The sequence below is a fragment of the Pseudorasbora parva genome, chromosome 23, assembly GCF_024679245.1.
Source record: "Pseudorasbora parva isolate DD20220531a chromosome 23, ASM2467924v1, whole genome shotgun sequence".
Taxonomy (NCBI): Eukaryota; Metazoa; Chordata; class Actinopteri; order Cypriniformes; family Gobionidae; genus Pseudorasbora; species Pseudorasbora parva.
Genome location: NC_090194.1, coordinates 19014444 through 19028857, shown reverse-complemented (window position 1 = coordinate 19028857; position 14414 = coordinate 19014444).

Below are 14414 nucleotides of genomic sequence, written 5' to 3'. Positions count from 1 at the left end.
TTCTCGTTTGTCTCTTGTGTTATTGCAAGATTATGGAGGTAGGTTTGTGAATACAAATGTCACTTTTACAAGTGGATAAGACAAATACCAGTGATGCTGTGTCAGTTTATAACAGGGGGTCCCCAATTTTGGTCCTGGAGGGCTACTGTCCTGCAGAGTTTTGCTCCAACCCCCATCAAAGAAACCTGAAAGTGAACTGCGCGCACTTCGAAGGCCGCATTTGAAGTGCGATTACGTCACAGCGGCACTACGAAGGCTGTCCCAAAGTGAAAGCTGCATCTCTGAAGGCCGCATTTGAAGTGCGATTGCGTCACTGCAGGGCGATGAAGGCTGCCGTAATTCATGAGCGACTTAAAAATGCGTCCTTCGGTTCTCAGGCAAAGGAAGGGTACAGCAGATGGAACCTTCCCACAAATTCGCAGCCTTCCCTATCCCAGAATTCAAAGGACACTGGTGGTCCGCATTCCCGCGGCACTCGATCAGATTTCCCAGTTAAACAGGGTATAGCGGTCGGTAACTCAAGTTTAGCCTGGATAGAACACAACAGCGCAAGCGCTTGAAGTAAATAAAACTTTTAGTGGATTTGCACAGTTCCCAGTTCTATAGCTAATATATGCAGCGTTTGGCAAGCTACTTGGAAAATGTAGTGAGCTAAGCTACCAGTTACTCTACATTAAATTAAGCTTCACTACTAGGGATGGGTATCGTTAAGATTTTAATGGTATTACTACTCTTACCGATACTGCTTATCGGTCCGGTACTTTAACGGTATTCTTATCGGTACTTTTTGAGATTTACTATATATATATATATATATATATATATATATATATATATATATATATATATATATGAATATTAATTCTAATAATATTGTAATATAGTATCTAATTCATACTATATTAATAGTGTGTGTGTGTGTGTGTGTGTGTATATCTCAATATATATATATATATATATATATATATATATATATATTGAGATATACACACACACACACACACACACACACACACACACACACACAATTAACAAAAATACACATTATATAGGCCTATACAGTGCTTTAATTTCAGGAAGAATTCTAGTAAAATAACACTGCATAGTTTATCATAAATAGCCAAAATAATGCGTAATAAAGCTGAAGTTATTAATTCAAGAGCTGTGAGTGATTTTCTCTTTGCATTTGGTTGTTTAATTCGTAGTAATTCATCAGCATGTTTATTAACACCACTGCCTCTTTAAGACAGGTGTGCAGCTCTAGGCGACTGATAATAGGCAGATATACTACACTTTCTCCTGACTATATCCATAACATAACTACGTCCATTTTAGACACAAACTAAAACTGTTAAACTGTTGTATTTAAGAGACTCTCCAAGCCGGGATTTTGACAAAGATGTTTGTGTACATTTGATCGTTTAGACGCGAGTGTGAAACCGAAAGTGTAATTTGCTCGTCTCATTGCGGGCTGTTTCGGAGCGCGCGCGCCGACTTGGGAACATCCTCTTGCGCACATTTTTGTGCTTAATCGCTCTTTTTATTATTAAAACGCATCCCACAATTTACCAACAGTAGCTAGACTGTATTTTACAACAATCCCTGATCGTGCTGATTCTGTCATTGCGTTTGAGTTTTATGGAGAAATGACAGCGTGGGCTACTGCTGCAAAGGGAATTAGCCTACATAAGTTGCGCTAGACATAAATATTATTTTAATCTTTGGAAGCCAAAATCTAAAATAAAATCAGACTATCACAGATCTAAAGTGTAACCAGGCTATGTTTGACTGTTTAGTTCTGTCCTCTGTCGTTTTGCTCGTGGTCTCTCTCTTTCTCTCTCTCTCTTTCTCTCTCTCTTTCTCCACACGTGTATTTTCAAAAGTACCGACAGAAGAACCGATAACGTCCGAGCTTATCGATACAACGGTCTTTCAAAATTCACCCCCGGGGCCCGTTTAATACCGGTTTTCGGTACCCATCCCTATTCACTACACTGAAGCTAGCCCCCTGGGAAATATAACAAGCTGAGCTACAGTAACTTGAAAAAAGTAGTTTACTACATCTAAGCTACTTTTTATTTATTTAATTTGATATTGAACCCACTTCATTCCAATCAATGCTATTTCAGTGATCAATAAAAGTCAAGCATATAGACACACATTTTTTTAGTTATTCAAAAACTGTCCGAAATCAATTCAGCAACAAAAACATGTGATCCATAATATTAATAAAATCAGGGGCCTATTGCACAAAACTAGGATAAGGGATTAAGCCGGTATATCTTGGTGATCTTGTCATTTTTATGCAAAATTTAGTACACAGCTGTCATGTAAACATACCCTGAAAGCAAACTCATACCAAGAACGATAACGATAATGAAAGATAACTGTATATTAGCGGATAAATTGAGCCAGGATCACCAAAATATCCCGGCTTAAACCCTTATCCTAGTATTGTGCAATAGGCCCCTGGTGTCGAGAGAGTGTATGTGTGTGTGTGTGTGTGTGTGTGTGTGTATATGTTCATCTGTATGTGTATAATATGCATTCACAACTGTGTGTTTGCATTTATGCTCAATTTAGACTTGGGCACCTTTGCAGGACAAACTGCAAGTTAATTTACAACTCAACTTGTACAAAAAAGTTCAGTCCAGAAAGTACAGTAGCAAAATAATTAAGACCTGCTTCAAACAGTACCAACATGGCAATAAAACAAAACATGTAGCGATACTTTTAACAAGAGGTGTTTATTCAAGAGACACAATAGATTTTAAAACTGCAGTTTCTCTTTTGTCACCGCACGGACGATGCACGTGCAACAGCGAATTGAGCGCTAGGAAAAAAAAACGTCAACAAGATAGTGTGAATGTGCACTCGCCTATCCCGTCTTTACGCGCTCAATGCCAAATGATTACTTTGAAAGGCTCGCGTGTGCATCTGTGCACATCTGCGTGAGGCAGAAAGGAACGAAGAAAGTGACGTATATCCGCGTTCTTATCAGTTGTGTTTCCAATTTGAGCTTGATCCTAAGATATGCTTGGGAAAATGTAACGTTAGCTTGTGTGGACGCTACCGCACTACTTGATACTTGAAAAGCTATCTCATGGAGAAAACAGCGACGCTACCACCATGCTACTGAAAAATGTAGTTAAGCTAGTAGAGTCACTACTTGTAGCGACGCTACTGCCCAACACTGTATATATGCTCCATTTCTCTTTTTAAAATCTCCTCACGAATGTCCGCTGTCAGTTGTCACAACCTGCTAGGCCATTAACGACGCTTGGCTCATTGTTGCCAAGTCTGGAATGGGGCTGCATTTAGGATACTGTTGCTTTGGGGTGTTTGTAGCCGTTCACAGGTTAAGTTGTCTTTACTTAAGCAATATTTCTACCGGCCGCACCCCACATTTTGGGATATTTTGGCCCATTCTGGCCGTGATTCTGATACTTTTGAATAACATTTGGAGGGGTTTTGTTATTCAGACCTGGCAACCCTGTCCCACGGTTTGCCCTTCGTGCCGCTTCATGCACTTTAAAGGTGTGGCCTGGCCTGGCCTTCGAAGTGCGCACCCTTCACTTTGGGACACAGCAAATGTCTTAGTATGGCCTATAAAGACATTGATTAGCTGGTTCAGGTGTGTTTGATTGGGGTTGGAGCTAAACTCTGCAGGACAGTGGCCCTCCAGGACCGAGAATGGGGATCCCTGGTTTATAATATGTCTTGTAAGAGTGGAAATATTTTGTTAGCTTTTACATGTCTTTGAAGCAGTGCAAGTATAGTACCCTAAAAAATCTACTTACCTGACTTATGTAATTTATTTGATGGCCTTTTGAAATTTCACAACTGAGAAATTTTCAGAACACAGATGCACAGATAAAGTCAACATGAAATGACCTTAGCAAGCAGCTTTATTTATGTAAGGTGATGCATTTTCTACTTTCTCTGTGTTATTTACTATTGCCAAAAAAGTTACATTAAAGTGGACGTATAATTGTCCCCGTTCACAAGATGAAATATAAGTCTCTGGTGTCCACAGAACATGTCTGTGAAGTTTCAGCTCAAAATACTCCACAGATAATTTAGCTTTTTAAATTTTCCCCTATTTGGGTGTCAGCAAAAACACACAGTTTTTGTGTGTGTCCCTTTAAATGCAAATATGCTGCTGCAGCTCCTGTCACCTTTCCAGAAGAAGGCAGAGCATTTGCAGCTCATGGTTTGGATACTCAACAACATCAAAATTGTACAATCTCATGCAGCCAAACTGTCAGAAATTGGCAGTAGGGGTGTTCAGCCTTACATGTTCGAACCAAAGTCAGATATTGATGGAGAGACTCAGAAAGTAGCTCCATTTTTTAGAATGCACGTAGATGTTTCTGAATGGTTAGTGGATTAATCTATGTGTATGTGGAGTTAAGTGGATCCAAATCTTCGACTAGCATGTACCGTCATGTTAATCTAAAAAACGTTCAGAAACTACTTTTGTGCAAATCCAGCATTGAACTGACCTGCGTTTGTAAAGCAGTCTGGGGTAAAATGATTTGCACAAATATATAACACTTTAACAAATGAAATTCAACCATGGTGTCTTCAGTGCCTCAGATGGTGGGAGTTTATGGAGAATTACACTTTATTGCCAAGATTTTTGGGATGTCTGTTTATGATTTTCGGGTATTATTAAAAAAAAGTGGATGGATTGTTACCATTATAGGCTTGTTTTTTTACACACTGTGGACACACATCCGTGTTCAAACACCCGGACATGAACAAAAACACAATTAAACATAATTCTGGCAAATACAAGGAATGTAAATAGGGGCACTTTTGGTATCATGTCAACTTTAATGGTGTCTACATGCCAAAGGTAGATGTAGGTGCTTTCATTCAGCCCTTTCTGGAAAATAACCAGCAAATTATTGGTTTAAAAAAAGATATTGTGTAAACACTCTATCTTTGAGAAATACTGATATATCAATTTGTGGGTGGATTTTGGACCGAGCAGGTTTTTTTGAAAAAAAGAAACAAATTCATTTATTTTTGTCTTATCAGAGTGAGAACATGTCTATCAGAAAACACACTGCTCAAGCTCAGGCCTCAAGTCTCTAACATCTTGGTTATGTATGTAACCCAGTTCCCTGAGAGGGGAACAAGAAGCTGTCATCTCGGTGATGCTAGTATGACAAAGAGACGTAGCATCTAGTTCTCCTCTCAGGGAACCAGATTACAAACGTAACCTGAGACACATTCCCTTTTGAGAGTTAAAGTCTTAGGATTTAGGGCATATGCTTAAGATTTTAAAAGGGCATGTAGCACCACTGTACCAGGCTGGACTGGAGTTTGAGAGACAAAATAATTTAATTGTTTTCACAATAAATTGTATTTTATGTCAAAGAAAATAAGTCAATTTGTATACTCAAAATGGCTAATTTACCAATGTATAAGTAACCTTAATTTATTTCAAAAGTGAAGTTGAATGTATCAAGTGTTTTGGAGCGTGAAAATGTAACGTTGATGTCCCTACAATAACAGACCAGTGTGTAAGGGTGATTTCACATCTCTAGTTCGGTTCATTTGGTCCGAACCTAGGGCAAACCATTATACATTGTTGCATTTTTCAGCTTTTTTGGTTCCTTTTCACACCACACTGATTGCTTTGGTCCGAACCAGTTGAAACGAACCAAAACGCAGGCACATGACAACATCCACATCACTCATTGGCCATGGCGTTTTTTCTAAACTGCTTTTCGATTGGTTAGAATTTACATGTGGGAAAATTCCAACAGAAGAGGAAAATCCAGCAAACTATAACACTATGGAGAGACGACTGCACGGGCTGGTTTTGTCCCTGTCACGGCTGTAATGAGAGACAGAGAGGATCCAATAGCGAATCAAAAACAAGTTTATTGTTCCACAGGACGGCAAGCGTCAACAATAAACCAAGCTCAGATAACAGGTAAAGTGAATAAAGAGACAGGCTCCAGGGTACAGGCAGGCGAGCTGCGGCGAAGGTCAGGTGCAGGCGGTCAGGCAGACGATGTGGCAGAGCAGGGACGCAGCGGACAACCAGAGGCCGAATCCTGGACCAGGAACAGAGATAAATCCCCCAGGGGAAACAGAAGCCGAAGCCAGCCACGCCAGAAACGCCTGTAACAATCTGACAATGGGTGCCAGTGAGAGAGCGGTATAAATAGTGAGACTGATGAGTGCAGCAGGTGAAAGTGATGAGTCCCATAATCAGTGGCCACGCCTCCCACACAACCTCACAAGACACAAAGAAGGAGACAATGAATTCATGAACCGTGACAGTACCCCTCCCCCTAGGAGCGCCTCCTGGAGCTCCCAGGAGGACCTACCTGTCGATTGTAATCATCGATAAGGGAGTGATCCAGTATGTCCCTAGCAGGAACCCAACTTCTCTCCTCCGGACCGTAACCTTCCCAGTCCACCAAGTACTGGAATCCGCGTCCCCTCCGTCTAGCGTCCAGAATACGATTGACCGTATAAGTTGGTTCCCCATCTACGAGTCGCGGCGGGGGGGGGGAACCGGGGTAGGCGGATTAATAGGAGCATGAAAAACAGGTTTTAATTTGGAAACATGAAACACGGGGTGAATTCTCCCGTACGCGGGAGGTAGTTTGAGGCGGACTGTCACCGGGCTAAGAATCTTGGTGACAGTAAACGGGCCAATGAATTTAGGGGCTAGCTTATTACTCACGGAGCGGAGAGGAATGTTCTTAGAAGAAAGCCACACTTTTTGACCCACGACGTAGACGGGAGGCTTAGACCGGTGGCGATCGGCTTGGGCCTTGGTGCGTCTACCCACCCGGAGCAGAGTCTCACGGGCTCTACTCCAAGTGTCTCGACACCTCTGGACGAAGGCGTGCGCGGAGGGGACCGCGACCTCGGATTCCAGACTGGGAAAGATAGGTGGCTGGTACCCTAAACTACATTCAAAAGGCGAAAGGCCCGTACCTGACACTGGTAATGAATTATGTGCGTACTCAATCCATGAGATGAGTTGACTCCAGGAGGAAGGATTTCTGGAGGCCAAACATCGTAACCCTCTCTCAAGGTCCTGGTTGGCCCGCTCAGTCTGGCCATTGCTCTGAGGATGAAACCCCGAAGACAAACTAACCGTCGCCCCTAATAATTTACAAAATTCTCGCCAAAATTTGGACACGAACTGGGGTCCCCTGTCGGAAACCACGTCCATCGGAAGGCCATGTAAACGAAAGACGTGATCGACGACAGCTACCGCTGTCTCCTTGGCTGAAGGTAATTTGGGCAAGGGAACAAAATGTACCATCTTCGAGAATCGGTCCACGAGGGTTAAAACAACCGTCTTGCCCTGGGAGGGCGGGAGGGCGGTGATAAAATCTAGAGCGATATGGGACCAGGGTCTCGAAGGGACAGACAGCGGTTGAAGGAGCCCATCGGGAGGGCGGTTAGATGTCTTCCCCATGGCACAGACTGAACAGGCCAAAACAAAATCTCGGATGTCACGAGCCATACCGGGCCACCAGAATCGTTGCTTAACCAAAAATTTGGTTCTATTAACTCCTGGATGACAAGCGACATTGGAGCAGTGTCCCCATCGAACAACGTCAGACCGAACTCCCTCCGGAACGAATAATCGGTTCGGTGGTCCACCGTGCGGAGGCGTTACCCCTTCTAAGGCCGTCCTGACCTTCGATTCGACCTCCCATACGAGTGTGGAGACTCTAAGTCTCTCAGGTAAAATGCACTCGGGAGTAGACGGGCGTTCGGAGCGGTCAAAAACGCGCGACAAAGCATCGGGTTTGATGTTTTTGGAACCCGGGCGGTACGAAAGAGAAAAGTCAAAACGTCCGAAAAAAAGGGACCACCGAGCCTGCCTGGAGTTGAGTCTCTTAGCAGATCTGATGTATTCCAGATTCTTATGGTCGGTCCAAACGATAAAAGGAACCCCCGAACCCTCTAGCCAATGACGCCACTCCTCCAAAGCCAGTTTGACTGCCAACAGCTCTCTATTACCAATGTCATAATTGCGTTCGGCTGGCGACAAGCGATGAGAAAAAAACGCGCAAGGGTGCATCTTATCATCCGAGGAAGAGCGCTGGGATAGAACCGCTCCTACCCCCACCTCTGACGCGTCAACCTCCACCACAAACTGGCGTGATGGATCAGGGGTCACTAAAATGGGAGCCGAAACAAAGCGGCTCTTCAGGTTGGTAAATGCAGTCTCGTCTGCAACCGACCACCTGAACGCCGTTCGGGTGGAGGTCAAGGCAGTCAGAGGCGCGGCTAGCTGGCTGAAGTTGCGAATAAAACGCTGATAAAAATTGGCGAACCCCAGAAACCTCTGTAGGGCCTTACGGGAATCTGGACTTGGCCAATCTATCACAGCCCTAACCTTATCGGGATCCATGCGCATTCCCTCGGACGAGACGATGTAACCTAAAAATGGTACAGACTGTGCATGAAACGCGCATTTCTCCGCCTTGACAAAAAGCCCATTCTCTAGCAACCTCTGTAACACTAGTCTGACGTGCTGGACATGTTCCTGGAGAGAAGAAGAAAAAATCAGTATGTCATCCAGGTAAACATAAAGAAACTGATCTACCATGTCTCCCAGCACGTCATTGACCAGTGTCTGGAAGACTGCGGGAGAGTTGGACAGCCCGAAGGGCATGACCAAATATTCAAAGTGCCCCCTGGGGGTGTTAAATGCAGTCTTCCATTCATCCCCCTTCCTGATGCGCACCAAATGATAGGCATTGCGTAAATCCAATTTCGTGAATATGGATGCTCCCTGTAACCTCTCGAAAGCTGAAGACATCAACGGCAAAGGATAGGTATTCTTTACCGTGATGTTATTCAGCCCCCGGTAGTCAATGCAAGGTCGCAGAGAACCATCCTTTTTACCCACGAAAAAGAACCCCGCCCCCGCTGGAGAAGAGGAGGGACGGATGAACTTGGAAGCTAGAGAATCAGAAATGTATTTCTCCATGGCCTCCCTTTCAGGAGTAGAAAGTGAATATAACTTGCCCTTAGGCGGAGACTTGCCTGGAAGTAGATCTATAGCACAGTCATAGGGACGATGAGGAGGAAGAGAAGCAGCCCGGGACTTACTGAACACCTCCTTCAGGTCGAGGTACTCCTTGGGCACGTTAGATAAATCCACCGTCTCCTCCTGCAACACAGAACTAGACATACACGAACGAGCAGACACAAGACAAGAGGCATAACACTGATTACTCCAGGATGTGATAGTATTATGTCCCCAGTCAACCCTGGGATTGTGTTTCTGTAACCAGGGATGACCGAGGACAACAGGTGCGTGAGGAGTGTCAGTGAGGAGGAATGTGATAGTTTCAGTGTGGTTGCCAGAAATGGTGAGTGTAATGTTTTCAGTGATGTGGGTGATGGTGGGTAAAGTCTGGCCATTGAGGGCGTGAACAGAAATGGTACTGGAAAGGGGGGTGACGGGAATCCTGAGTCGTTGTGCCAGAGTCTGATCGATAAAATTACCCTCTGCTCCCGAATCCACGAGGGCTTGGCAGATGTGAAAACTGGCTGCCCACTGCAATCTTCCCGGAAGGAGAGTCGCGGACGAGGCTTTCTCTAACGCAGCTCCACCCGACAGTAACCTCCTTACTACTGCCGGGCTCGATCTTTTACTGGACACTGGTTGAGGAAATGCCCCGCCGCACCACAGTAGAGACAGAGACCCCCCGCTCTGCGACGCTCTCTCTCCTCCCGGGAAAGCCGAGCTCTACCCACCTGCATGGGCTCGGGATCGTTGCTGACCGTGTAGGTGCCGCTGGGCTCACGAAACTCAGATGTCCTCCGCATATGAGAGCGGGATTCCAGGCGTGAGTCAACTCGAAGTGCTAACGTCATCAGTCCATCGAGATCCGTAGGTAAATCCAAGGCGTACACCTCTCGCTGTACAAGGTGAGCCAGCCCATGCAGGAAACGGTCCCACTGCGCTTCCTTGTTCCAACCGCACTCAGCGGCCAGGGTACGAAAGTCGATGATGTAATCAGAAACGGGTCTGCTGCCTTGTTGCAGATCGGAAAGCTTGCGGGCCGCCTCGCGTCCCACGGCGGCTCGGTCAAAGACCCGTTTCATCTCCTCCGTGAGTGCGAGGAACGAGGAACAACACGGATGGCGATTCTCCCAAACCGCCGTTCCCCAGCGTGCCGCACGGCCCGTGAGCAGGTTGATTACCAACGCCACCTTGGAAGTCTCTGAAGCGAACGTGGTGGATTGCAGAGAAAAGAACAATGAACATCTTGTTAGAAATGATCTACAAAGATCGGGCTCACCAGCGTAGCGTTCGGGCGTCAGAATCCGGGGCTCGTGCGGGTTGATGTTAGCTGGTGGCTGGGGAAACGGCGGCGGTGGTGGGGGCGCAGTGGGAATCCGTAGCTGTTGAAGTTGGTTGGAGAGCTCGGACACCTGCTCCGCCATCGCCTGTAATGCCTGGGTGGTAGCAGTCGCCTGTTGCTCCTGGCGATCCATCCGCAGACTGTTCGCGTTGAGATACTCTTGTAATTCGTTCATCTTCGCTGGATCCATAATGGTCAGATTGTTCTGTCACGGCTGTAATGAGAGACAGAGAGGATCCAATAGCGAATCAAAAACAAGTTTATTGTTCCACAGGACGGCAAGCGTCAACAATAAACCAAGCTCAGATAACAGGTAAAGTGAATAAAGAGACAGGCTCCAGGGTACAGGCAGGCGAGCTGCGGCGAAGGTCAGGTGCAGGCGGTCAGGCAGACGATGTGGCAGAGCAGGGACGCAGCGGACAACCAGAGGCCGAATCCTGGACCAGGAACAGAGATAAATCCCCCAGGGGAAACAGAAGCCGAAGCCAGCCACGCCAGAAACGCCTGTAACAATCTGACAATGGGTGCCAGTGAGAGAGCGGTATAAATAGTGAGACTGATGAGTGCAGCAGGTGAAAGTGATGAGTCCCATAATCAGTGGCCACGCCTCCCACACAACCTCACAAGACACAAAGAAGGAGACAATGAATTCATGAACCGTGACAGTCCCTGGCCATAATATACTACATTGTTTGTATTTACCACCGTATGCAAACAATACATTTCTATAATGAAGCACGGATGCGACTTGAAAACAGCGTTCTAATGTACTGCAACAGCAAGTGCGCATCGCTCGTCACTTCAAGCGGAGGTGTGCATTAATTATTCTTAACTCTGACATGCTCATCTTCCGAAAATATTGCCAACAATCTATCAGGTAATAATGTCATGCACATAATTGTCAGCACAGCTGACTATGGCAGCTGGTTTAGACCAAAAATGATCAGTACTTTTGCGGTTGGTTCTGTTCGAGGTCGGATCCCGTTCTCACCACAAACGAACCGCTCCAGAGTTCGTTTGAAAGGGTACCGAGACCAGCTCTTCAAGGAGGTCTCGGTCCGCTTGTTTGGTCAGCTTTTGGTCCGCACCCGAGTGTGATTGCTGCTTTAACACCTGACCAAACAAACCGCACCAAAGAGGGAAACGAACTCTAGTACGATTAAACCGAACTAAATGAGGCAGGTGTGAAAGCACACTAAAACTCTTGGATGTATATTGAGTAAATGTATGAAATTTACATATACTTAACATAAAGTACTTTTGAAAATCCACTGTTGATCCTGATAAGCACTCATTGTCAGAGTTGTAAATACAATGGCTTGCTTCTACCATAAGCGGGTGTGGTGCCATGACATCTTTGTTTCCAGGCGGACCGTTAAAGGACGTGACACATGTCTTTCTCCTAGAAACTGTGTAGAATTCAACCAATCAAATGTTGACTTTGAAAATCCTGCAGTGTTTCCCATTTTGAGTCAGATCATTGCCATATGTGTCAGACTTTCAGCCAGCGGTCAAAGAGCACGATATCTAAGGCTGAGACTAGGCTATATACCTCCTCTCGCGCTAATTAGGTTGATTATCTGAACGTGCTTCTCCCGAACTTTGTAAAACATATATTGTTCCATTGGGACATAAAAAACCCAACTGTCGGAACGACCCTTAACATTGCTGCTAAATTACCGTTTAGATGCTATGTGTGAACACAGCATACCGGTATGAGCATGTACAATGCCTAGACACAACACACTCTTGTTCTCGCAAAATTATTTTTCAAAATTGAGAATTGGTGGCTAATTCAGATTAATTTGAACGGTCCAGTTCATTCATTTTCCTATTATCTGCTTATGCTCAACTGAAGGTTAGTTTTTCCTGCTTACGTTTTTCCAAGAATTAGCACTTCATAAAATGTTCTAATGCAATCTAATTAGCTTATGTAAGAAATCTGCTTTGAGCCAAGGAATTGTGTGTCTTGAGAATGAATGCTTTATTTTTCAAAAGGCATCTCAAGACCCTTTCTTTTCCATTCATCAGTTCTATGGCTCTGTGGTTGGATACTTTTGAAGCTAAATGCCTGTCCTTCATTTTTACTTTAACACTTTAACTAATCTTTTCTATTATTATTATTATGGTAATTTACATTTCTGCTACATTATGCTGTCAATTCAAATTAAGTTGTAGGCCTACTGAATGTTTGAAGAGTATTTTCATTAAAAAACTGCTGACGTGGTATAAATGTAGGTGACTAAGGATTTTGATGTCCAATATTTGTTTAGTATCCCTCATTATGGATTCACTCTGCCAATTTGCAACTGGCAGTTACACTCATACTAGCAACCGTACAGTTTGCATGTGATATTTCAGGTTGAAGCTAAAATACACTGGCAATCACATAATTCTTTTCATCTGTCAGCAGCAGGAGAAATAAAAGTACAAAAATATTTCAGAAATAAACAAACACTGGCTTTCCAACAGATACTTCTGAAGAATAAAGAGTTTAGCTATGGTTTACTCACCCACCTGGAAAAGCTTTCCAAACAAAACCCTGTTCATTTTTCAGAATGAAACCCTGTTCGTTCTCTGCAAAATGCAGAGATTTGAATGGAAAATCTCAAGGATAAAGTCCCTATGGACAAAGCACTAAACTGCAGTAGTATGGTTTGCATAGTTTTTTTTTTAAATCTATGCTACTGGGAGAGTATGAAATCTTTTAAAGGTGAACAGATGGACTTATACCTGTGGATTAATTCATTAGTTTTAATTGTGGGCTAAATGTGATTCAGTCGGGAGTACTTTGTTTGATTGAGATTACTGTAGATGCTCTTAACGATAGTTATTTAGTGGCAGGCTTCGCTCTAAAGGGTTCAGCTTCTGAGCTGTCCACAAGCAAACCTTGCTGAGGTTTGAACCCCCCAAAGCCTAAGCCAATTAACCAGAAATTTATACGCAACATAATTACACACATAAAGTACTGTAAGACTGTAAAGTTGGGGGTGGAGTAAATGGGCAAGTGCATGCATGTGCAACAGACTAAAGTAAGTGAATGTACGGATGAAGATACTGTCTTAATGGCTTATGGCTTACTTGGTAGTGGAAGGCGTTAAAGAGTTAATTCACTCAAAAAGGAAATTTATGTCATTAAAGACCCTAATGTCGTTCCACACCCGTAAGACCTCCGTTCATCTTGGGAACACAGTTTAAGATATTTTATATTTAGTCCGAGAACTTTTCTGGTACAAAAATCACAGAAACTATGACTTCTCTTTCTGGTTTGGTTTTCAATCCTCAAATAAAGATTCAAGCGGTTATGAATCTACGGATTGATTCTTAATTTGGATCGCCAATTTCACGTGATTTCAGCAGTTTGACACACGATCTGAATCATGAATCAATCTGCTGATTCATAACCGTTTTAATCTGTATTTGATGATTGAAAACAAACAGGGAAGAGAAGACAATGCTGAATATATGATATTTTATAATGATATTTTTGGACCAAAATGTATTTTTGATGCTTCAAGAGATTCTAATTAACTGATGTCACATATGGACTACTTTGATGATTTTTTTATTACCTTTCTGGACATGGACAGTATAGTGTACATTCTCTTTCATGAAGGAACAGAAAAGCTTTCAGATTAAATATAAAATATCTTAAACTGTGTTCTGAAGATGAACGGAGGTCTTACGGGTGTGGAACGACATTGGGGCATCATTAATGACATAAATTTCATTTTTGGGTGAACTAACCCTTTAAGGATCCACTGAGCATCAGCTAATGGCTGGCTGTCATGCCGTGGTCTGTCTTAATTATGCTTGACCTCAAACTACATTAGTCTTTGAGTTGCCTTTTGGGCACAACAGCATTGTGAAGCCTGACTAAAGCATATAGCAGAATCTCAAAGTTGCTCATATAATTAAAGTGGATGGGAACCAGGGATATCTATAGACACTTTTCCCATTCATTGTATGGGAAAGAGCTGTGTGAACCTTTTGCTACCAAGATATGTATGGATACACGTGCTATGAGAATGAAAAAGTAATGAC